This window comes from Lynx canadensis, chromosome A2, assembly GCF_007474595.2.
Source record: "Lynx canadensis isolate LIC74 chromosome A2, mLynCan4.pri.v2, whole genome shotgun sequence".
In the NCBI taxonomy this organism is placed as follows: Eukaryota; Metazoa; Chordata; class Mammalia; order Carnivora; family Felidae; genus Lynx; species Lynx canadensis.
In genome coordinates this window covers 33,003,069-33,026,311 of record NC_044304.2, presented here as the reverse complement: position 1 = coordinate 33,026,311, position 23,243 = coordinate 33,003,069, and the positions used below count along the sequence as shown (strand labels likewise).

The 23,243-nt window shown below is 41.6% G+C and overlaps 1 protein-coding gene and 1 non-coding gene across 2 annotated transcripts in view; both read left to right on the top strand.

Moving 5' to 3' along the window:
• Nucleotides 1-23,243, top strand: part of MAGI1 (membrane associated guanylate kinase, WW and PDZ domain containing 1) — a 635,623-nt gene that overhangs the window by 338,510 nt on the left and 273,870 nt on the right. The window lies entirely within an intron of this gene.
• TRNAK-CUU lies at nt 9,399-9,471 on the top strand. Its single transcript has one exon. It is a non-coding gene; the product is annotated as a tRNA-Lys (tRNA).

The following is a 23,243-nucleotide window of genomic DNA, read 5'->3' as shown; positions in this document are numbered from 1 at the left end:
GCCCAAAACTCATATGAAATTTCAAGATAAAATATGAGACATCAGGAAATTTGAGACAATGATTTTTTAGGCTTCACCTCCAGATCATTTCAGGGAATTAATTCATTGGTCACATAAGGGGTAAAAATATTAGTAGAAATATTTAAGAATTTCTGTGGTACACCCTTCAGGATAGTATAAAGATGCTCTGCAACGTGTGCAACTTGAAATAAGGGACTTTGAGCCAATGTGAACTAAGCAGCCTACAAGCCTGAGTAAAAGTGCAATCCCGCCTATCACCGACAGATGGCGGTAGAAGTCATTTAGGTGATGTCCTGTTGGACTTGGGAACGAGTATTCTTTTTTTTTTTTTTTGATGTTTATTTATTTTTGAAAGAGAGAGACACACAGAGTGTGAGCGGTGGAGGGACAGAGAGAGAGAGAGGGAAACACAGAATCCAAAGCAAGCTCCAGGCTCTGAGCTGTCAGCACAGAGCCCAACACAGGGCTTGAACTCGCGAAGCTCACGATCATGATCTGAGCAAAAGTCAGCCACTTAATCAACTGAGTCAGGCAGGTGCCCTGGGAACACTCCCCTTCTCAGAACATATCTAACATACCACATGAGAAGCTGGGATAGAAGAAAGGAATTTTTCATTCTTGATCATGGCCTAGTGGCATCTCACTTAAGATCAACAGATTCCCGGGGCGCCTGGGTGTCTCAGTCGGTTGAACGTCTGACTTCGGCTCAGGTCAGGATCTCACACTCCGTGAGTTCGAGCCCCACGTCCGGCTCTGTGCTGACAGCTCAGAGCCTGGAGCCTGCTTTGGATTCTGTGTCTCCCTCTCTCTGACCCTCCCTCATTCATGCTCTGTCTTTCTCTGTCTCAAAAATAAACACTAAAAACAAAACAAACAAACAAAAAAAAAGATCAACAGATTCCCTTCTTCTATAATTCTACACTCACCCAGAAAGTTGCAATAATTTAACACTTTAATACTGAGTAGCCCTGCCCTTGATAGAATGTACTAGTAGTACACATACGATCGGTTTCTAGTAAATTGATTTAGCTTTATCTGATCATGTCTTAATTGATAACGTGCAATTTCTGGGCGGAAGGCTATATCATGGTCTTCTAATCCAGGAAGTTTCCCCCTTCCTTTCTACCCTCTCCAATACCTTTCTCTTCATTCTTGCAGGGTTTTTTTCCCTCTTTCCTTCTTGAAGAATAGCTATTCTCATTTTTGCTTTAACAACTCCAGACACTTTCAAATGTAACCATTTTCATTTCATTTTTACAAACAGGCATATAAAATAGAAGTGACCCGAACTGACGTAACCTGCAGATTATTCACAAATTGGTAGAAGGAAAGGAAAATGTCTTCTTTTAAGCTACTGGTTTGGGCCATCAGCAATTTTCTCATTTTGGGCTTAACACTAGCATATACAGGTATTGCAATGATGCAAAGTACTTACTTGTCATGGAATGAATTTTGTCTGATTGGGAACAGGATCTTAGATTTTCAGACTTAAGTCTGCACATCTAGGGTGTAGATAATTCCCACTTTTTTCTTTTGCATTTTCTTTTCTTTTTAAGTTTTATTTTTATTTAAGTAATCTCTATACCCAACATGGGGCTCGAACTCATGACCCCAAGATCAAGAGTTGCATGCTCTCCTGACTGAGCCAGCCAGGTGCCCCTCTTTTGCATTTCATTACATAAATAACATGAACACAGTTCATGAATCTAAAAGCGTAACCACATTTTAGTGTCACTTCAAGTCAGATTTCTAGGGAATACACATTGTGGTGATCCTGGTTTGGTTGGTTTTTTCATTTGTTTTTTTTTCCCTCATGGATGCAGCAAACATTTTGCATAATGGGGAGATGCATTTCAAATTTTGGATTACACTTTTACTCCCTCAGCCTTTTTCTAGCAATGATTCTGCACTGGTTTTGTGTCTCCAATGAAGAGATTGTATTTCCGTCCAAGAATCGGTTCTTGGTCAGATTGTCTCATAGTTATATAAACATTAGAGTTGTATACGCTTTTCCTTTTAAGGATTTGACCCACTGTGTACAGTGTGGAGTGGTGGAAACTTCTCAAGGAGCAAAGCAAAGGGTATCAGGTGTTTTCACAGAACGGGTTGTTAGCTGTGGAAAGGTCTTACCTTCAGTCTAGGTTTATGCATTCAATTTATAGATACGGGATTTGAGGCACAGAACAGGCAGGTAATTTCCCAAGATGATGTGACTCATTGATGTCAGATGGCTCTCCTAATAGTTTTTCCTGACTATCATGCTGGGCCCTCAAAATTGTGATTTCCTGAATCAGTGGTAGGGCCTGGCATCTGCATTTTTAATCTCATTTTTAAATGTACCCCCTAGGCATTTCCAATATATAGCCAGATTTAGGAATTCCTGGGCTCTGTTTCTCTTAATTTTTACAGAAGTGGCTCTCAGTCACAGTTGATTTTGTTCGGACTGAGTTTGCTTCCTGCTGAAGACGTTTAATTGTTACAAATGGGAATTGCTCCTGATATCTAGTCGGTAGAGACCAGAGATGCCGGTCAACATCTGTAATGCACAGCATTCCATAGCAAGGATTTACCCAACCAACAGCGGGGAGAAGCAGCGGATTTACAGCTCTGGAATCTCTCCAACTCCAGATCAATTTTTAGTTCTCCCCAGCTCTCTGACTTAGGCAAGTTGCATAACCTCTCAAAGCTCAGTCTTCTCATCTGGAAAATGGGGATATCAACAGGATAGGTCACAGGGTTGTGAGGCGTAATGGAAAGTACTTAGAAGAATGCATGGCCGATGGTCAATTCTCAGTAAACATTAGGTGTTACAATTAATTCTCATTACAGTTGATGACTTTTACACCTCAGAAGGCATAGCTAAAGACAGTGGATGAATAGCTTCCAAAGGTAGAAAGTTACAAAAAAGCACTTGGACACATTCTCGGGGCTTGTTGATTTTTATTAAATTGAAAAATGCAAATGTGGGTGAGGCTGGGTTTTTTTGTATGTATCCAGTAAGAGAGATGAGGAGTACGCCCAGTTCCAGGGCAGTGGCCGTATTTGTCCTCATGAGCTTTGGAGATCGTGGAGACTCCTGGGGGCGGGGAGTAAAATCAGACAAGCTCTGGTGGTGTTGACTCGGATCCCAAGGAAAGCAGGGCTCGCCAGCTGCTTGGCTGCAGACTCCTGCTTGCTCTTCCTTTAATCCTGTGGGAGGTGAAAAAGGGGTAATGGGGCAGGCGAGAGGGAGTGAGTTTGGGGCTTACGTCTGCTAACAATGTTGCAAAAAATCCTAGCCAGGTTGTACATCCCCGAGGGGGCAAAGCCCTTTGCTATGCTTTTTCCATAGCCCCTGATGATGGCATCTGTGGCCCGTTGTCGCTGTGTCTCCCTGAACATTTGCTGTTGGTTACAATTTGGAGCAACCTCAAAATTTTTGTGTAATCTGTTTCAAAGCTGGGAATTCAAAAGATTCAGTCTCTTTTGCAGAGCCCAGCTGGCTCACTTAGGCGGGCAGGCAGCTCTTGATCTCGGAGTTGTGAGTTTGAGCCCCACATTGGGCGTAGAGTTGACTTAAAAGATTCAGTCTCTGCTTGAATCACATTTTAAGAAGTCGTACTAATGATAATAATGATGACAAACACATTTGTTTGTATGTGTGCCCGTGTATGCACATGTATATACCTATAAGTGTGTGTCTGTGTGTGTGTGTGTGTGTGTGTGTGTGTGCGCGTGCACGCGCGCGCGTTGGTAAACATTTAACAACTGACTCAGGCTTTGGTGAGCATTGGCAGATAGCAATGACTGTGGAATTGGGAAGGATTCGGCTCTCAGGAGGCATTAGGAGCCAGCTCTGGCACACCGCTGTTTCATAGCACTTGCGTGTGCCAGGGGCTGTAATGAGTGCTTTAAGTGCTCATTTAAACTTCACGTCCGCCTTTTTGAGGTAGAGGTACTACCGACATCCCCATTTTGCACACATGTAAACTGAGGCACAGAGGATTTAAGCAACCAGCCCCAGCTCACACAGCTGAGTGAATGGCAGAATTGCAATGGGGATCCAGGCACCCTGGGTTCAGAGTTCACGTTCTGCACTTCAACATTATACTATTATTGGCTTAAACACTCTGTTATCGGGGCGCCTGGTGGCTCCAGTAGGCTGAGCGTCCAACTTCGGCTCAGGTCACGATTTTGCAGCTTGTGAGTCCAAGCCCCGCACTGGGGTCTCTGCTGTTAGCACAGAGCCCACTTCGGATCTTCTGTCCACCCCGCCTCTCTCTCTCTGCCCATCGTGTGCGTGCATCTCTCTCTCTCTCTCTCTCTCTCTCTCTCTCTCTCTCTCTCTCTCCCTCTCTCTCCCTCTCTCCCTCTCTCTCTCTCCAAATAATTAAAGAAAACTTTAAAAACCGCTGTCATCAATTTAAATTTTCCACAAGAGTCCGAACTTAGATCTGAAAAGACTCTCCTTCCTCCTGGCTCTCTCTTTTCTCCCATACACGCAGCCCTTCCTTCCCCAGCCGGCACCAAGCACACGTCACATTCCTCACTCGAGAATGTTTCCGTTGGCCTCAGAAAGTATAATTAAGTTTTATCTTCTGGCTGCTTTTCTCACAGGAGTCAGCCACCATGGAATTCTGATGGATCACACTCTTGTCCGTCTTACGTTTGATCATTCTGTTCAAACTCCATCAAGGCCTGCACCTCCTTTTAGCCCACCCATCATATATACACATGTACCCCCGTCTCACTTGTCCACTTTTGAATTGGCACTCAAAGCCTAGCTCCGTGCTCCCTTCCTCCTGGAGCACCCCCCCCCCGCCAATATCATCAAATAATTGAGATAAAGGCCTTTTGAAAAGGAGAATGTCACAATTTGAAGACTTTTCTCCCCATTCTTCTTTAAATATTTTTTTTGACATTTATTCATTTTTGAGAGACAGAAAGAGACAGAGTGCTAGCGGGGGAGGAGCAGAGAGAGAGGGAGACACAGAATCCGAAGCAGGCTCCAGGGTCTGAGCTGTCCTCACAGAGCTCGACATGGGGCTCGAACCCACGATCCGTGAGATCATGACCTGAGCCGAAGTCGGACGCTTAACCGACGGAGCCGTTCAGGCGCCCCTCCTCCCTTCTTCCAGCAGGGAGAAGGAGGCCATTTCGTTCACTGTGAACAAACAGGGCACAACTATTTTTATTGTGTGAGAACATTCTTTTCTCATGCGTGTCTCTCTCCGAGGGATCACCGTAGGTGTTTGTCAAAAGCTCCTGTCCAGTTGGGGATGGATACTGTCAGGCACAAACACTTGGTGAAGCCAGAGCACATCTCCTCCTAGTGGTGGCCCTTCATTATAGACATGCAGCACAAGGTACAGTTCTGGAATTTCTGAGGGAGCCAGAGCTGTGTGGTGATTGGTCGGTGAAGCACCCTCACACTGAAGAAACCAGAGGAGCCGTCAGCGCACTGAAGGGGCCATTAGTGGTGAATGGTTATATCTTTCTCTGTGGCCTCTGCCCTCACGGTATTCAAACACCATTTCTTAATGTTGTTCCCCGGCACTTAGAGGTGTTTGAAAGAAACCCACCGCCAACTCAGTTGGGGAACTTTCCCTGAAATGTATTTTAGACGTGTTTCATTCCTTTCTTCCCTTCAGGGCTTCTCAGAGCTTTTATTACAGTACTAGGTGATTGAGTGTCTACAGGGTTTTATCCAGCATTATCCAGACTCACCTGCCATAGAAATCTTTTTTTTTTTTTTTAAGCATTTTATGTGACTCGTGTTCAGCAGAGCAGCCCCTGGGGACTTCTCTGTTGGAGATACACATTGTTGGACATTTGGGGATGACCCTAAGATCAACCTGGAGTCAGGTGTTCTCTTAAGAGATTCCATTTCCAACTCACCATTCGTAGTCATGTGAATCTCTCTGATTATCTTTCAATGCTAAAAATTGTTCCAGTTACTTAATGTTAAAACATCGCTCCGGTTACTGATGGAGCCGTCTGTGGTTAACACACATACACTGATGGCAAGTTTTAAGGAGGTGGGAAATTAAAATTGGCTGACAGTGACAGAGTGTCAGTGACAAACTCCTGCTCTGTATTGACCACACGAGTCACTGTCACTATAGTTAGTATAGAATGGCTTGTGCCTCAGCAGCTAGACTTCTGGCTAGAATTTGGTAAGATTACTTTCTTTCTTTTTTTTTTAAGTAGGCTCTATGCCCAGCGTGGAGCCCAGTGCGGGCTTGAACTCACCACCCTGAGATCAAGACCTGAGCTGAGATCAAGAGCTGGACGCTTAACCGATTGAGCCACCCATGCACCCCTGAGGTTACTTTTTGAATCACTGTATGAAAGGTGCTTGAGAAATTTTCTTCCTAGCGGCTTAGGAAAATTGTTGTCTGTAAGCAAAAATATAAGCCAAATCAATTGTGCCCTGTGTGACCGTGGGCCCCTCTCTATGCCATACCAATCAAATTTGAGGTGTGACTTTTGGCACTTTATGGAATGGCCACATGTACAGCTGGATGAATTTCCCTTTCGTGTTTCTGGATGTACCTTCCTGTTGGTTTATTTACATGGATGTGTTGGCCAATAGCACTTTTTTTTTTTTTTTACATTTTTGTTTAAATGTTTAGTTATTTTTGAGGGAGAGAGCAGGGAAAGAGGCAGAGAGAGAGGAGAGAGAATCCCACGCAGGCTCTATATAGTCAACACCAGGCCTGATGAAGGGCTCAGCCTCACGAACCGTGAGATCATGATCTGAACCAAAATCAAGAGTTGGTCACTCAATTGACTGAGCCACCCAGATGCCCAGCCAATAGCATGCCTGAATGAAGCTTCTCTTTCATGTGTTTTCTCTGAAAGGAAAACACAACCTTCTTTTTCTTTCTTTCTTTCTTTCTTTCTTTCTTTCTTTCTTTCTTTCTTTCTTTCTCTTGCTTTTTTTTTCTTTCATTTATTTGAGAGAGAGAGAGAGAGAGAGAGAGAGAGAGAGAGATTGAGTGCACAAGTGGGGAAAAAGCAGAGAAAATCCCAAGCAGGCACTGCATGAACCTGATATGGGGTTTGATCCCACATTTCCTGAGATCATGACCTGAGCTGGATCAAGAGTTGGACCGTCAGTTGACTGAGCCACCCAGGCACCCTGAAACGCAGCCTTCTTGCACTGAAGAATGATAACACGTTAGCACTTGATAGCCATTTAAAATAGAGACATCACTTGGGGCGCCTGAGTAACTCAGTCAGCTGAGTGTCAGACTCTTGATTTTGGGTCAGGTCAGGATGCCAGGGTTGTGGGGTCAAGCCCCGTGTTGGGCTCTGCACTGAGCTTGGAGCCTGCTTAAGATTCTCTCTCTCCCTCTCTCTCTGTCTCTCTCTGTCTCTCTCTCTGCCCCCTCCCTTGCTTGTGTGTGCTCTCTCTTTCTCTAAATCAAATAAATTAAAAAAAAATAAAATAGAAAAATCACCCCCAAACACAAAAATGTGAAAACATGTCATTAAATAGGTCGTGAAAAGGACATTGCCTATATACCTCGAGAGTGGAGCAAGAGCAGAGCATCACCGTATTTGATCCTAGTTGGTAACATGCATGTTGGGCGACCACAATATCTCATCAATCTATGCATGTCTGCAAATGACAGCAGAAGTGTGACAAGTGTTGATTTGGGGGTTACGAGTACATTTGGGGGGGGTGAGTTCACAAATGCTTACTCCATGAATAATTGGGATCGGCTGTATTTTCACATGTGAAAACTAGATTGGGGAACCACTGTGGTGTGGTCAAATTGAAATCCCTCTTCCCGTTAAGAATAGCGTGACCTTGGACAAGTTATTTACTATGTCTTAGTCTCAATTTTTTGTATCTGTGAAATGTGGCAATATTAAGTATTACCTCATAGGACTGTAATAGGCATTAAATGACATAACCATCTTACAATAATAATTTCCGTACTCAGTAAATGTTACCTTTTATGTTCTTGGTAGTGGTAATGATATGAGGCTTGGAGACACTGATCCTGAGGACAAGTGTCTACTAGGGCTACTTTATCCAAATGGCTTAATTTTTCTGGATCTCTCTTTTCTCTTCCATGCCTTGCAAAATGTAATAATTCCTCGGCAGAGCTATTGTGAACTGACATCCCATAGGACACGATTTGGTCAGTTCTGGTGGGACAGTTCTGATGGGAACCGTTGCAATGTCATGGAGAAGGATGATTGCAGTTTACCATTTTCCTATCAATCATCAGTATCACTTAGTTGGAATTTATGTTTTGTCAGGGACATTATTTTTCTATGAGGGTTTAACACTTTTGGTGTAAAGCCCCTACTGCAGCCCTTGGCATATTATAGTTCTTGTTCACTGTAATTCTCATGCTTCACTTTGGGCCTGTGGTTCACAGTGGAAGGGATTTTGCTCCTCAAGGGGCATCTGGCAATGTCAGGAGGGCTGTTGTGGTTTGCACAACTGGGGAGGCTCTTACTTGGGTCAAGTGGACAGAGGCCAGGAATGCTGCGGAGTGTACTACCCAGCATAGAACAGGACGACTGCCTGTGACAAAGAACTGTCCAGATCAAAATGGCAGCCGTGCCAGAGTGAAAAACCCTGCACTGAACTGAAAGCTCCCTAAGGACCAGCACCTGAGCCCTGGCAGAGGAATGGATACCTGCTCGGCCCACGGTAGATACCTCCTGAACGAAAGAATCTCCACACGTGTCCAGCCTTTTGCTTGGCATGTCAGCACATGGGCTTCGTGTTCTCGACATCTTCAGACTTCGTCTTTATCTCTTCCCTCCTGATTGTGTTTCGAAAATTTCAGTTTTGCTGTATTTCAGACATAAGGAGAAAGAAATTGCCAGAAAATCGTATACACAGTGTTCAAAGTAGGGTCTAGGGACTGGTGCCAGTCTCCAAACTGTTAGGAGTCCGGAAGGAGGCCAGGAGAGAAAGTGGGAGTAAGAGTTGAGACATTTTGGTAGCAAATGCCCGATGCTGCGGTCTTTCTGTTGTCTCTATGAAAGTGTCCGTGTGTAGCACTGTGGAAATTGAAGACCCTTGTCCTTCACGTCCAGTATTTTGAGAAGCACAGATAACGGGCGCTGAGACTCTCACTTCTGGATTTCACAGATGTTGACGTGGTGCTAACTTAAATTCATATTCGTACCTCTGTCTCCATCTCATTCTGTCCCCTTTGTGTCTTTTTTAAAGAAACACAACATCTTAGATACGTGCTTGGCACAGGTAGGTGCCCCTTGGAACAGGTTCTTCCGGAACTCTGCCCTGCACCCCACGTCACTGCTCTGCTGTACATCCTCTGCCCTCAGCTGACAGGGAATTTCAGGAAGTGGACAGAAGCAACTGCTAGAAAAAACAGCAAACAAAACATACCTACCATCGGGGCGCCTGGCTGGCTCAGTTGGTAGAGCATATGACTCTTGATTTTGGGGTTGTGAGTTTGAGCCTCACGTTGGGCATGGAGTTTACTTAAAAAAAAAAACCTGGGGCACCTGGGTGGCTTGGTCGGTTAAGCGTCCGACTTCAGCTCAGGTCATGATCTCACCATCCGTGAGTTCGAGCCCCGCGTCGGGCTCTGTGCTGACCGCTCAGAGCCTGGAGCCTGTTTCAGATTCTGTGTCTCCCTCTCTCTCTCTGCCCCTCCCCTGTTCATGCTCTGTCTCTCTCTGTCTCAAAAATAAATAAACGTTAAAAAAAAAACAAAACTTACCATACTGACTTCTCAAACTCCTGCTTAGATCAGGAATTGGTACACTACCTGTTTAAGTAAACTTTTACTGGAATACATCCATGCCTGTTCATCTACACATTGCCCGTGACTGCTTTCATGCTGAACCCCTGAGTTGCTACAGAGTCCGTATGGTCTGCAAAGCCTGAAATAATTACAGTCCGGCCTTTTACAGAAAGTGTTTGTTGATCCTTAATTTAGATGAGTACTTTTTCATGAAAAACCAGGCCGGGCTGCCCATTTTCATGTCAGATGTATACAATTTGGCTTCTTCATGGATTGGTAGAGAGGGAGGGGATTGATTTTTTTTTTTTTTTTTTTCTCGCTCTCGTTTAATTCACCTTTTGGTTTGTTCTCATTGAGATTGTATCCTGACTTTGATTGTAGAGTTCTTGGTAGTTTCTGTTTTTTCAGGTTGTCAGCGGCCTGCTTTCTTGGTGACAGCGATAAAGAAATACCAAGATGATTGTTGGAATAGTGATAACAGGTTAACAATTACTGGTGCCAAGTGCCAGACTATAAACTTTATACACTTCGTGTCACAGTGAACCTGTGATTCCCCATTTTCAGATGAGGAAACTGAGGCCCACGGATGAGAATCAGCTTGCCTAAAATCTCCCAGATGAGAGCGAGCAGGGGAGGGATTCCAACTCAAATGCCTTCTGGGTTTTTTTTTGAAAAAAATTTTTTTAAGGTTTATTTATTTTGAGAGAGACAGAGACACCACAAGTGGGGGAGGGGCAGAGAGCAAGGGAGAGAGAATCCCAAAGCAGGCTCTGCACTGCCTGCACAGACCTGTTGCGGGGCTCGAACTCACGAATCTGCAAGATCATGACCTGAGCTGAAACCAAGAGTCGGACGCCCATCCGACTGAGCCCTTCAGCCCAGGTGCCCTTCACCTCAAATGCCTTGTCCTGGGCCCAGTTGTAAACCTCATGGAACAGGGCCTATTGGTTATTGATGTCTTGTTGTGGTTTGTGTTGTGCCACATATTTTAGGATGTTAATTTTCAAGCTTTTTCCTGGAAAAAAAACCATGATGTCATTTTAAATGGCTGTTTTCCATGGAATTTGTCCTTGCTTAAAAATGAAAATGACTTGTGTGTTTAATAAGATGCCACTTCTACAACAACATACGGAATTCATTTCGTTGACAGGAGATCACTTATTCTGTAATTTACATATGATAATGGAGGTGTTGTTTGACATTTGCTTTGCTTTCCCACTCATTCTAGATTCCAGACTGGGGTTGGGGAAGGAGGGATTTACCCCCTGGAGGGAGATATATACCCACAATCAATCTGGTTGCAAACCATCCTGTGAGCAAATGTGCATGAGGGCATGCATTTGGGCTTTTCAATTTGTTTTTTGTTTTTGTTTTTGTTTTTTTTTTACTTTCTAGAGCTCTAAAATACTGTCAGGAAAGATGATTCTGTGTCCTGAAGGGTGCCTAATTTACTTCAGAAAATGAGTATTCATGCTGGAATCCTGGGGTGTAGTTTAGTGTTCTGTTTGAAGTGCCTACGAGGTGCCAGTTTGATGAGTGTATTTTTGTTTGAACTTGGTGCTTTTCTCCCTCCCAATCTTATTCCCAGAATTAAATTCTAGTAATAATTGGTCCTTTGGCATCGTATGGATGATTCCACCGTGTGGTAATAGCTTATTATGGAAGACGAGACATTGTGGCCTCCCACGGAGATGATGTTCCCTGTTCATCTTGTTTCATTATAGCAAAATTTGTTTAATCTGAAAGTGAAAAGGATCATTAGAAGACAGATGTCAGAAAACTTTCTGACACTCCAGCTTTCTGTGAGTTTAAGCATGGCTTGAAGTAATCATAGGATAAGAGTAGAAATCTGGCCCATTTTCCCCTAATGAGATCTAGAAACTTTTCCAAAAGACAGTAATGGTCTTTGTTCCCAGTGAATGTGTTGAGATCCGAACTGTCAGGGGACAGTCACTTTGTATAGCCAACCCCTCCCCAGAAGGTTAGTAAATATGGGTGTTTGAGTATTTATCCTAACCTTGTCTAAGTTTTCTAGGGACTTTCCTGTGCGCCTAGACTAAGCCAAGTCTCCCGAGTATCTTGTACTTGACTTGTGCTATACCCATCACAGTTTTGAATACTTGTATAATTGTACATTTAATGTCTGTTCCCACTGCTTGACTGTGAACTCGGAGCGAGCAAAGCCCTTATTCCACATCTTCCCCTTCATGGCATTAGTATTCTACAGAGTGGGTATCATGGGGCGGTCACTTAGTGACTATTTGTGGAATGAATGAATAAAATCAGTGATGTCTCACGTCACCAAAAATACTGATTTCCCTTGGAGGTTGAAACTATGCCTTGTCATCCTTGTGTTTACCCCACAACATAGCATAGAGGAGTCATTTTGTAAGTACCAGTTACATTGGAGAGCTGAGTGATTTCTGCGTGGCCAGCTTATAATTTGTGTCTTTTCAGTACTGTTGTGGCAGGCCGTTCACCTCAGGCGGCATCCCGCATGCGGAGAGAGAACAGCCAGACTCTGGGAACCGGCTTCCTTCGCCATCTACTCATTTGTAGGTTTGGGGATGAGGAATGTGGAACTTGGGGCTGGCGTCTCTTACGACACAGGGAGTGGTTCGGTGCCATTTTTCTCCAGAAGCTGAATGGAAGGCTCTGGGATAATTAATGGTACATCATAGCATTGTGGTCATAAGCATGGCCTTGGGAGTCCGGCGGACTCTGTAATTCCTATCTGGGTAACGTCGGGCAAGTTATTTAATCTAGCTGAGCCTCCTTTTCCTGTTCTACAAAATAGGGATAAAAATAGGACCTACCTGTGGTTATTGGGATTAGGTGAATACAAAAGGCTGGCATGAAACACATAGAAAGGGAGCAGCTATCATTAATCCTTAAAGAAGGAGGTGTGATTGTAAGTTCTGGTTGATTCCTAGTATTTATTTTATCTTCGTCCTGATGGAGTTCTATCAAAGCACAGGGCAAGAAAACCCTCAGATTCAGACCCAGCACATTTTTATGCTTTGTAGGTATTTTATTTGGTTTTGGCTTTGGACAGAAACTTTTCCTCTGAAGTAGGCAGGCACAAAGTAGCTTGTGAGCTGATTAAAAATAAATCTAAGTTGGATTTTTAAAGAACAGAGAGAGACACTGTTAGAGGACTTGTGTCCTATAACTTTTCTACTTAAAGTGTAGTCCATGGACCACTACCATTGGCATCACTTGGGAGCTTGTTAGAAATGCAGAATTTGGGGCGCCTGGGTGGCTCGTCGGTTGAGCGTCCGACTTTGGCTCAGGTCATGATCTCACAGTCTGTGGGTTCGAGCCCCGCATCGGGCTCTGTGCTGACAGCTCAGAGCCTGGAGCCTGCTTCCGGTTCTGTGTCTCCCTCTCTCTCTGGCCCTCCCCTGCTCATGTTCTGTCTTTCTCTGTCGCAAAAATAAATAAAAACATTAAAAAAAAAAAAAGAAATGCAGAATTTTAGCCAGTCTTAGGGAACTAGAATCAGCATTTTCACCAAATCCTTAGGTGACTGAGAGGCACATTAATATTTGAGAAGAGTTGCCCCCACAGAATTCATTTATTTAGGGCTTTGATTTGGTTTCTAGCAACGTGGAATCTTGCTGCATATAGGCGCTATTAGAGGAAAGAACAGGTAAAAATCTTTTAAACATTCAGCCTGAGGCCAAACCATCATCAAATACAGAACAATGTACATCTTTTAAGCAATTGCCAGTCCCAAATCTTATGCATATAAAATGTTATGAAATCTAAAAGAGGCTAATAGAGTTAAGGTCACCACCAAAGGTCAAAAGACACTGGAACCTTCTAGTACCAACTTCTTCTTCCAGGGGGAGAAAATGAAGAGGGGCTATCTAACAGAAGATGGGAATAAGTGAAAGAATATGTATTGTGTTTACTACTCCAGACACAGTATGCGTCTGGAAGTACCAAACACGAGGCACAGTATGATGACCGTGGAGCCAAGGATAATGATACCAATAGGTTGTATTTATGGAATACCGGCTGAGTATTGGGCTACGAACTTGATAAGCATCCCTGCCTTCAAACCCCACAGCATCCCTAGGAGATAAATACTGTTGGCATCACCAATTTTAAGAGAAGGAAACCAAGGCAGAGACAGGCTAAGTATCTTGCCCAAGGTGTACCGTAAGTATGCAGCTGGATTCACACGCTAGAGCCTGTGTGGATACTGCCTCCCAGAGAGAACACATAGAAACGATGCCTTCGGATTAAGAACAGTGAGGGAAAATGCCCTTGGTTGTGTGTATCCACAAGCTGGCAATGTGGAAAGCTGCATGCAACTAATTATTTAAAGGGTGAGTTGCATTTATTCCCCAAATCAACAACTTTGTTAAAGGGAACACTAAGTGGAATCCCTAGCAATTGGGGAATGACAGTGCAGTGAAATCTACCCTGTTCAACAGCCTGGCTGAACTTTGGTTTCTCTGAAAAATCTCTATTTTAGCTACATGCTGAAAAGATGTGTATTGTTCTGTATGTAATGATGGCTTGGCATATAGAATTGACTCCGTTGGATCTGAGATACACTTTTCGTACTGACACCAGGATTTCACCTAATTTCCCATATGAAGCCTCTGGGAGGCCAACTGGAAGACACAAACAGGACAGACCCTTGTCCTTTCAGTATCACATGCAGGTGTAAGGGACCATAAATGCATCAAGGCCAATGGGCTTTGAGATGGATGCAGTTTCCTAATTTTTGATTAAGAAATGTTGTCAGTGTATGGCCTGGAGTTTCCTTGCTGATATTGACTTTTTTTTTTTAATTTAGTACTTCTGAAACTTCATTTCTCTTTCCCTGATGCGTTCTTGATGACATGAGAGGATTGTGTTTTTATTACAGAACTGAAATCTGGAAAGAAAACAAGGGACTACACTTACTGTGGTGAGCACAACGTAATGTATAGAACAATCTGGAATGGTTTGAGAGGAGACCCACACCGTTAGGCCTAGACAGCTTTCATGTCTTTGACACAAGAGCGTTCTGGGTTGAACTCAAGGTAGAACCAAGCTTTGAGAAGAAACTCAGAAACAAAATCAAAAACAAAAATACAAAGTAGGAAGATTATTTCTTCGTTAAATGAGAGGGCTTTTCTCAGAGAATGCCGAAAAGCCAGACCCTGGAATTCAGCTGCCTGTGTTCCAGTCCCATATCTGCCTCCTACTAAGCTGTGTGAACTCGGACAAATTTTTCAACTTGTCTTGCATCGTTTTCTCATTGCTAGACCAGAGATAATGATAGTTCCCGTTTCAAAGAGTGGTGAGGATTGAAGTAAATAATGTGTGCCAACGCTTAGCACAGTCCCATAATACATTATGGTCATCGTGTGATAGATGACGACAAGTCCGACTTCTCCTCCACATGTCCGAGTGAGCAAAGTGGAAAAACTCTTTGAATTAATAAATGTGCGTGAATTCCATTGTGCCCTCAGTGGAAGGAGCAACAGAAAAGCTCTGTTTTCTTATCTGTTTTTCTGGAGTTTGACCCGGTTCTGTTTGAGAAGTCACAGTTGATAGTGTATGGAATAATCTGCATCACACTTCATGTGGCTGAATGTAGATTTTGTGTCCTTTTAACCAGTGCGTTGGTTTTTGTGTTTTTTAAGACTTTTCTGGGTTCTCAGTGAAGTGTTTTCTGGTGCTGTCTGGGACTGCAGGTGGTGAGATACTGTCTTCCCCTCTCTCCTCCCAGTCACCCTGCTAGAGTGCCAGGGCATTGACTGAGACCGCCTGCACCCTCCCCCCCACCAATTTACCTTCACACTGGTGGAAATGCATTGTGGGTAATGGGGGGGTGCTCACAAAGGCCACTGTGATGATTGCATCTGGACTTGCTTTTCCAAAGCAGCAGACGATTTTCATCTTAGGAAATTGATACGGAAGAAATAGCAAGAGGCATTATCATGTTTAATTTTAAATTATTTGACAATCGTAAACTGCATGTCATTGCTGCATGTACAATCTATGCTTAGGATTTTACGTTTCTGAAACAACCGTGCATTGAAGTCAGTGTAGCTTTTATTCTTGTACTTGAGGTCCAACGCTCAGCAATTTGGGAATAGAAATGCAAAAGGCAGGAGACAGAGTGGTCCACGTTCCCCACATAGATGTTTACCTCATGCCCTGACCAAGATTCGTACTGTGGCTTTTGGGTAAGTAGAGGTAAGAGTAGATAAAATTTGACAATTTGGTATCCCACCGTGCCTGTAATGAAAAAGACATTCTTCAGTGCATGAAATAGACAGTCACGACTCATGTTTTACTAGTACACCAAAATGAATTCAATAGCGTGTGTTGAATGAAGCTGTGAATTTGAAGCTTTTAATATTCATGGCACCTTTGATTTGAAAGTGGCAGGGAAATCTTTTCACTGAATATTATGTGCTGGCCATGCTTCAGAATTGTTCTTCTCCCTTTGTTTACATTCAAGATGGGTCAACACTCGACAGAGCTCTCTATGCCTTTACTACATATGCTAACATTCTACTGCAACCATTTAGGGATTTTACTGGAAATTTCTGTGCCCTCAGTTTTGTGTTACAAACCTTAGAGATGATTGATTTGGGGCGATAACTTGTGAAGGGACCAAATGACAACAGTTTCTATTCTGTGCTCCGTTATCTGTGCACAAAGATCTGTAGCTTTAGAGGAATAAGGGCAAGTGATAAATAAATCTTTCCATTCTAAAACAATTTAATACTACCTTTGCCATCTGTTCTATATCTAGGGAGATATATATATATATATATATATATATATATATGTATATATATATATATATATGTATATATATATATATATATAATTTTTTAAGGAAGTACCTTTTTAGAGTTTTTATTTATCTTTCTTCTTCCATTATTGGTAGCAGAAACCACAGGAAAGTATTGAGAACCAAAGTAATCATTTCTAATCTCGCCATGCAGACATATTCCTGTTAACATGTGGCTATATTTCTTTCTAGTTCATCTGCCTTGCCTATAATTATGGGTAACAACCCCTCCCCACCCCTGCCACCCCCTTGGAAATATAATGCATATGTGTATGTATATTTTGAACCTAGCTGGAATTATGTTTTACATACTGGAGTCACGCTGTAAATAAAGTAACTTCCCCAGTCTCTACTCCTGCCAAATTTAATTTTTATTTTCTATTTTTAAAATTCTTTTTAATGTTTATTTATTTTTGAGAGAGCATGAGTAGGGGAGGGCAGAAAGAAAGGGAGACACAGAATCTGAAACAAGCTCCAGGCTCTGAACTGTCAGAACTGAGGAACCATGAGATCATGACCTGAGCCCAAGTTGGAAGCTTAACAAATTGAGCCACCCAGGCACCCCTACTCCTGCCAGATTTAAACTAGCCTTGGCCTAGCTCCCTCTCACTGTTTGAAAGAGTGGAAAGGCACATAGAAATTCAAAGAGAAACTAGAGAGGTTGATACTTGACCTTTGGACTTGCAAAGTCCTGGCCATTTAGAGGGAATTTTAGATACAATTTGGAGTATCAATGGTTTGGGCCCCTTAAACTGTTTTAGTACTAAACCCTGTATCAGGTATGTTTCCATTGCACACGACGTCTTTTTATGTGTCCCTCCCTTTTCCCTCACCTAATGTTAGATCATGGTCCACATAACACTGAGACTTGAAAGTGTTTGGATTTCATTTGAACACATTAGGAAACCCATGAAGGAATACAAGCTAGAGAAGGGCAATTAGACTTGTGGTTTTGAATGATTGCTTCATGTCCCATGGAAGAGGCCAAAACTAGAAGCTAGGTGGCTGGCTAGAAGGCTTTTGCAATAGTCCAGCAAGGAGAGGTGTGGTGGGGAAAAGCAGGCCTGTTTCAGAGACACATGCAGGAGGTGGAATTGATTGGTGCGAAGGGGGGGGTGGGGGTGTGGAAGACGGAGAGGGTCAAAGATGACTTTGAGGTACAAGAAGGTGCTCTGTGTTCGTCTCCAAGTTGTGACTTTAATGCAGATTTCCATTGGGAAAAGAAATGAATAAAATAAAATAATGACATCTAGGGTTGTTGACCCCCACGGAGGTACATTGAAAACCCTGGCGACTTTTGGATGCTCGCTGGATCAGTTAGCTCCCCTGGTAGAATTGTACACCCATTTCCTCAACTCCAGCAATTTAGATCAATAGGGGCTCATATTTTTTATGGTTACTCAGGCCCAGGCTACAGTCTGCTTGCCACATTTGTGGGCATAGTTATGCTTAGTTATGCTTCCTAGTAACTCTGGTCATTGGCTTCAGGCTTCACAATTATGCCTTCAGTCTCTAAAACGCTAGTGACCAGTTGCCACTATTATTTCATTCCCTCTAAAGCTGAGGGCTCTTCATGCATGGCCTTGCATGGAATATACTAATGTGTCGATGATTCCTAAAATGAAATCACAAGAAGCAGAATGGTGACAGTCATTGTCTTGGGCTGGCAAGCCACAGAGCCGAAAGGACAGTTCAGCCACTGTCAGGACTCAACTCGGCTGCTGATTGCTTAAGTTAAAGCCAAAGGGTTTCTCAGCTGAGGACACTTTATTCCCCAGGTGATGTGTGACAATGTCTGGAGTTGTTTTTAGTTTTCACAACTCGTATGAAAGGAGTATTGACATCTGGCTTCTAGTGGATAGAGATTAGGGATTCAGCTAAACAACCTACAGTGCACAGCAAAGCCCCCTCCCCCCAACAGATAAGGTATCTGGCTCCATAGGTCAATCTTGATAAGTAAGGTTGAGAGCCCTGAATTAAAGTAAAATTTTACTTTTCCCCAGTGTTATGGTATTACCTCTCTCCTGTAGTACTCCCTTTGAATGACCATGGATCCTACTTTCTTCTTGAAAGCTTTAAATAGTGGCAAGTGACTCATATTTAGAGGTAACACAGTTTTTCTCAGAAGAGTTTAAATATTTATCTAGCCTTTGATAATTAGAAGTTTCAAATATTTCTATGATGACTTCATAGCATGAGTTGACTAATATAGAACCAATAATAAGACTCACTTAGCTTTCACTTTGGATGGCATGTATATAAATAATTGTTGAAGTTTGGAATTAGATATTGTTCAGCCAACTTAGCATTATCTCTTTAATTAAAGTGTTTGTTTTCCCTCACTACTGCTGTAGTAGTTAAAGAAGATAGGTTTTTAGATGTTTATATATAAATATTCCCAGAACACGTTCGAACTGGAGTAATAAATTCTCTAAAGATAAACTGGAAACACATCTAAAATGCCATCGTTTGGGGGGGGTGTGGGCATTGGCTTTTAGTACAAATCTTCTGAAAAATTAACTTGGGGATTGAATGAATCATTTTGTTGCTTTCACATATGTGAAAAAGATTGTCTCTTGGATTCTTGAAAATCTGGTAGTGTTTTCTTGGTGCCATTTACAAGGATGGCATGCCTGGGATCTCTGCCTACAGAGAGAAAAAGAAGCAAATAATTTAAAAGTTGAATCACTCCAAACTCAACACCCAAAAAACAAATAATCCAGTGAAGACATGGGAAGAAGACATGAATAGATAGTTTTCCAAAGAAGACATCCAGGTGGCCAACAGACACATGAAACGATGCTCAACGTCACTCCTCATCAGGGAAATACAAATCAAAATCACACTGAGATACCACCTCACACTGGTCAGAGTGGCTAAAATTAACAACTCAGGAAACGACAGATGCTGGCGAGGATGTGGAGAAACAGGAACCTTCTTGCACTGTTGGTGGGAATGCAAACTGCTTCAGCCACTCTGGAAAACAGTGTGGAGGTTCCTCAAAAAATTAAAACTAGAACTACCCTACGACCCAGCAATAACACTATTAGGAATTTATCCAAAGGATACAGGAGTGATGATTTATAGGGACACATGTACCCCAATGTTTATAGCAATTTTTTCAACAATAGCCAAATTATGGAAAGGGCCTAAATGTCCATCAACTGATGAATGGATAAAAGAAGATGTGGTTTATAGATACAATGGAATACTACTTGGCAATGAGAAAGAATGAAATCCTGCCATTTGCAGCAATGTAGACAGAACTGGAGGGTATTATGCAAGTCAGAGAAAGACAGATATCATATATTTTCACTCATATGTGGAACTTGAGAAACTTAGTAGAAGACTATGAAGGAAAGGAAGGGGAAAAAAACCCAGATACAAATTGAGAGGAAGGGAGGCAAACCATAAGACACTCTTAAATACAGAGAACAAACAGAGTTGATGGGGTGTGGGGTGGAGGGGGAAATGGGTGATGGGCATTGAGGAGGGCACTTGTTGGGATGAGCACTGGGTGTTGTATGTAAGCGATGAATCACAGGAATCTACCCCCAAAACCAAGAGTACATTGTACACTATGATAGCCAATTTGACGATAAATTATATTTTTAAAAAAGTTGAATTACTGATGAGCAGTCAATTGATTTCATTGTCTGGGATTGCTTATTCTTTGTGGCTAAAAAAATAGGCTTAATGTGCAAGTAAGTATATAGGCTGCAGAGTTCAGGCAACACATCTAATCACCATGACAACCAGGGCCCTGAGTACTCACTTGGACACTGGGCACTCACTTCCAGATCTGTGTCCTAGAGCAAATGAGGACCCATAGATTTGGTCATAAAGGGAGATTGACTGTACTGGCTACCCAAGTAGCCTTACCTCCAGAGTGTGATTGAGCTGCTTTGGGTGCTCTTCAAATGAGACCCTCTGAACCAGTATTTTGTTTTGTTCATGAGAGACATTGGTCTTTCTTTGTCAGTACGTTGCCTTTGTTGTGTTTTCGTACCAGGATAATACTAGCTTCATAAAATAAATTAGGAAATGTTTCTTTTCTACCTTCTGGAAGAGACTGTAGAATTTATATTAATTCTTTGAACATTTGATAGGATTCTCCAGCAGAATAATGTGGGCTAGGAGATTTCCATTGGGGGTTTTTAATTTGAAAATTCAATTTCCTTAATGGTTCTAGGATTATCCAAATTATGTATTTCATATTGGGTGAATTGTGGTAGTTTTCGTTTTTCAAGATATTTGTCCATGTAATCTAAGTTGCCATTTATACTTCTGTAAAGTTGTTCATAATATTCTTGTATCCTCTAGATGTATGAAAGGTCATTAAAAGTATCCTCTGTTTATTTCTTATTACTGGCAGTTTGTGCCATTTTTTGTATGTGGTGGGGATGAATCTTGCTAGAGATGTGCCGGTTGCTTGATCTTTTCAAAGAAGTGCCTTTTTGTTTCATTGTTGTTGTTTTTTTTCTGTTTTTAATTTCATTGATTTCTGTTCTTTATCTTTTCCTTCTCTTGGACTTATTTTTGCTTTTCTTTTTGTAGATTCTTGAGGTAATAACAGATTTTGATTTGAAGCTTTTTTCTAATATAATCCTTTCATGCTATGAATTTTCATTTCGTCACTGCTTTAGCTGTGTCCCACAAATTTTGATATATGGATTTTTATTTATATTGTTTAATGTATTTTATTTCCCTTGAGACATTCTCTTTGACCCATGGGTGGGTTATTTGTTTTTTGTTAGGAAATGTGTTAGTAGTTTCCAGTGTTTAGAGATTTTCCTCAATCTTTCTTTTATTGACTTCAAGTTTGATTCCATTGTGGTTAGAGAATACACTCTGTATGATTTCAGTTATATAAAATGAGCCTGCTTCGGATTCTGTGTCTCTTTCTCTCTCTGCGCCCTCCTCTACTCACACCCTGTCTCTCAAAATAAATAATAAATATAAAAAAATTTTTTTTGTGCATTGAGGTCTGTTTTATCATCCACAGTATGGCCTATCATGTTATATGTTCTGTGGACATTTGAAAAGAATGTGCATCCTGCTGTTGCAAGATGTTCTATAAATGCCCATTCATCCTGTGTTACCCCCTGAAGGTAAATTTTTCCGCATTTTGCTGTCTAATTCTATCAATTGTTGAGAGAGAAAAGTTGAAGTCTCTGACTATAATTGTGCTTTGGTTCTTTATCCTTTAGGTTCTATCAATTTTTTCTCAAAAGTTTATTTATTTATTTTGAGAGAGAGAGGGAGAGAGAGGAAGGAGAGACAGGGAGACAGAGAATCCCAAGCAGGCTTTGTACTGTCAGCACAGAGCCTGATGTGGGGCTCGAACTCACAAAGTGTGAGATCATGACCTGAGCCGAAATCAAGATGCTTAATTGACTAAGCCACCCAGGCACCCCTTGTTCTATCAACTTTTGCTTTATGTATCCTACAACTCTTGTTTAGTACGTATACATTTAGGATTGTTTGGTGTTTTGATCCTTTTATCACAACATGTTTCTCTCTGTGTTAACTCACTTTGCTCTGAATTCTACTTTATCTGATATTAATATATCATCCCTGCTTTCTTTTGATTAATGTTTGCATGAAACCCCTTTTTTCCATCCGTTAACATCCTTTTTACATGCCTATACTACTATATTTGAAGTGAGTTCCTTATAGACAGAAAAGGGCAGGTTATGTTTGTTAATCTACTCTGCTAATCTCTGTCTTTTAATTGATGTATTTGGACCATTTACATTTAATATAATTGCTAACATTTTAGCGTGTAAGTCTGACTTTAAAAAATTTTGTTTGGTCTGTTTCTTACTTGTTTTCTTTTCCTTGCCTTCCTGAGAGTCATTTGAACATTTTTTAGCATTTTATTATAGTTTATCTCTAATGTTTTTGAGTGTATCTCTTTTTATAGGCTTTGGTTGCTTTATATGTATGTATGTATGTATATATATATATATAATCATACATATGTAAATATAGAATTTTAATTAGGTTATTTTATATTATATATAAGTAAATATAAAATAACTCATCACAGTCCACTATTCTTGTCATTTTACCATTCAAGTGAGTGAATTGTTGACACTTTACCTCTGTTTACATTCTTTTAAATATTGTTGTCTTAAATGTTTCCTCCATGTATACTCAGACCACCATCAGACAGTGTTATATATTTTGTTAGAAAATTTGAGGGGACTAGGAAAATATGTTTTATTTATCTATAGTTTTGCACTTTCCATTGTCTTTTCTCCTTTACTCTCATTCTAAAATTTCTCCATTTATAACTTTTTTTCTGTTTAGAAACTTCTATAGCTATCTTTTTAGGGTGAGTCTTTTCCTTTATCTGAGAATGTCTTGATATCTACTTTGTTTCTTTTTTTCTTAAAGTTGTTTTTTTGTTTGTTTGTTTGTTTGTTTAGAGAGCATGCACGTACTTGTGAGTGAGGATGGTGCAGAGAGAGAGGGAGAGAATCCCAAACAGGCTGTGCACTTTCAATGCACAGCTCAACACAGGGCTCAGTCTCACGAACTGTAAGATCATGACATGAACTGAAATCAAAAGTTGGACGCGTAACTGACTGAGCCACTCGGGTGCTCCTCTACTTCATTTCTGAAGCATATTTTACCTGATACAGAATTCTGAGTTATTTTTTTCCTCAGCCCTTGAAAAA